The 2,412-nt window shown below is 31.6% G+C and overlaps 1 non-coding gene across 1 annotated transcript; it reads left to right on the top strand.

The window, feature by feature from the left end:
• The first annotated feature begins 560 nt into the window (after window positions 1-560).
• Window positions 561-668, top strand: LOC130953761 (small nucleolar RNA R71). Its single transcript, XR_009075927.1, has one exon. It is a non-coding gene; the product is annotated as a small nucleolar RNA R71 (small nucleolar RNA).
• Window positions 669-2,412: the final 1,744 nt, after the last annotated feature.

Genomic DNA, 2,412 nt, shown 5'->3' with positions numbered 1-2,412 from the left:
TTCTGCTCAGAATTCTCTGTCTGTTGCTGAGATGATGATGTAAAAGGCTTGCTATTGCTAAACCTGTTTCTTCCACCACTATTAAAGCCTTGTTGAGGCTTTTGTTGATCCTTCCATGAGAAATTTGGATGATTTCTCCATGAGGGATTATAGGTGTTTCCATAGGCTTCACCCATGTAATTCACCTCTGCCATTGCAGGGTTATCAGGATCATAATCTTCTTCTTCTGAAGATGCTTTTTTAGTACTGTTGGATGCATTTTACAATCCATTCAGACTCTGAGAAATCATGTTGACTTTCTAAGTCAACATTTTGTTCTGAGCCAATATGGCATTCAGAGCATCAATTTCAAGAACTCCCTTCTTCTGAGGTGTCCTATTATTCACAGGATTCCTCTCAGAGGTGTACATGAACTGGTTATTTGCAACCATTTCAATGAGTTCTTAAGCTTCTGCAGGCATTTTCTTCAGGTGAATAGATCCACCTGCAGAATGGTCCAATGACATTTTAGACAATTCAGACAGACCATCATAGAATATATCCAGGATGGTCCATTCTGAAAGCATGTCAGAAGGACACTTTTTGGTCATTTGCTTGTATCTTTCCTAAGCTTCATAGAGGGATTCACCATCTTTTTGCTTGAAGGTTTGAACATCCACTCTAAGCTTGCTCAGCTTTTGAGGAGGAAAGAACTTGGCTAAGAAAGCCGTGACCAGCTTATCCCAAGAGTTCAGGCTATCTTTAGGTTGAGAGTCCAACCATATTCTAGCTCTGTCTCTTACAGCAAAAGGGAAAAGCATAAGCCTGTAGACCTCGAGATCAACTCCATTGGTCTTAACAGTATCACAGACCTGCAAGAATTCGGTTAAGAACTGAAAAAGATCTTCTGATGGAAGTCCATAAAACTTGCAATTCTGTTGCATCAGAGAAACTAATTGAGGCTTTAGCTCAAAGTTGTTTGCTCCAATGGCAGGGATTGAGATGCTTCTTCCATGGAAGTTGGAATTTGGTTTAGTGAAGTCACCAAGCATCTTCCTTACACCTCCACCATTGTTATTGGGTTCGGCCATCTCTACTTCTTTTTCAAAAATTTTAGTAAAGTTCTCTTCAGAGTGTTGTGTTTTAGCTTCTCTTAGTTTCCTCTTCAGAGTCCTTTCAGGTTCCGGATCAGCTTCAATAAGAATGTTCTTATCCTTGCTCTTGCTCATGTGAAAAAGAAGAGAATAGAAAAGAAGAGGAATCCTCTATGTCACAGTATAGAGATTCCTTTATGTGAGTAGAAGAAGAAAAGAATAGAAGAAGGAGAAGAGAAAAATTCAAACACAAAGAGGAAGAGATGGTTCGAATTTTAAGATGAAGAGAAGTGTTAGTAAATGAATAAATAAATAGAAGAAGATGAGAGAGAGAGAATTTTCAAAAATTAACTAAAAGAAAAGAAAAATGTTTTTGTTTTTTTTTAATTAAAGTTAAAATTTGAATTTATAAAAAGGAATAGAATTAAAATTTAAAACAATTAGTTAAATAAAAAGATTTTGAAAAAGAGGGAGGTGATTTTCAAAAATTAGAGAGAGGAAAGTAGTTAGGTGGTTTTGAAAGAGATGAGAAATAGTGAAACAAACAAAAAGTCAATTAGTTAGTTGAAAAAGATTTGAAAGTCAATTTTGAAAAGATAAGAAGTTAGAAAAGATTTTGAAATTAAAGTTTAAAAAAGATATGATTTAAAAAAGATATGATTGAAAAGATATGATTTTAAAAAGATATGAATAAAAAGATATGATTGAAAAGCAAATTTTTGAAAGAGATTTGATTTTTAAAATTAAAATTGATTACTTGACTAACAAGAAACTAAAAGATATGATTCTAGAATTTAAAGATTGAACCTTTCTTAACAAGAAAGTAACAAACTTCAAATTTTTGAATCAATCACATTAGTTGTTAGTAAAGTTTTCGAAATTTTGAAATGAAATTAAGAAAAAGATTTTGAAAAACAATTTTTAAAATTTTCAAAAATAATAACAAAAAAATGAAAAAGATTTGATTTTTGAAAAAGTTTTGAAAAGATAAGATTTTTAAAATTGAAATCTTGACTTGACTAACAAGAAACAACTTATTTTAAAAATTTTTGACTAAGTCAACCCAAAAATTTTGAAAATTATGAGTAAAATAAGAAAAAGATATTTTTTTATTTTTTGAAATTAATGAGGAAAGAGAAAAACCACAAAATGACTCAACATATAAAAATTTTGGATTAAAACAAATGATGCATGCAAGAACACTTTGAATGTCAAGATGAACACCAAGAACACTTTGAAGATCATGATGAACATCAAGAACTTGTTTTTGAAAAATTTTTAAGAAAAGAAAAACATGCAAGACACCAAACTTTGAAAATTTTAATGCATGGACACTAGC

The sequence above is a fragment of the Arachis stenosperma genome, chromosome 1, assembly GCF_014773155.1.
Source record: "Arachis stenosperma cultivar V10309 chromosome 1, arast.V10309.gnm1.PFL2, whole genome shotgun sequence".
NCBI classification, from domain to species: domain Eukaryota; kingdom Viridiplantae; phylum Streptophyta; class Magnoliopsida; order Fabales; family Fabaceae; genus Arachis; species Arachis stenosperma.
Note: the sequence above shows the minus strand (reverse complement) of the source record. Positions and strands in the feature narration are given on the sequence as shown.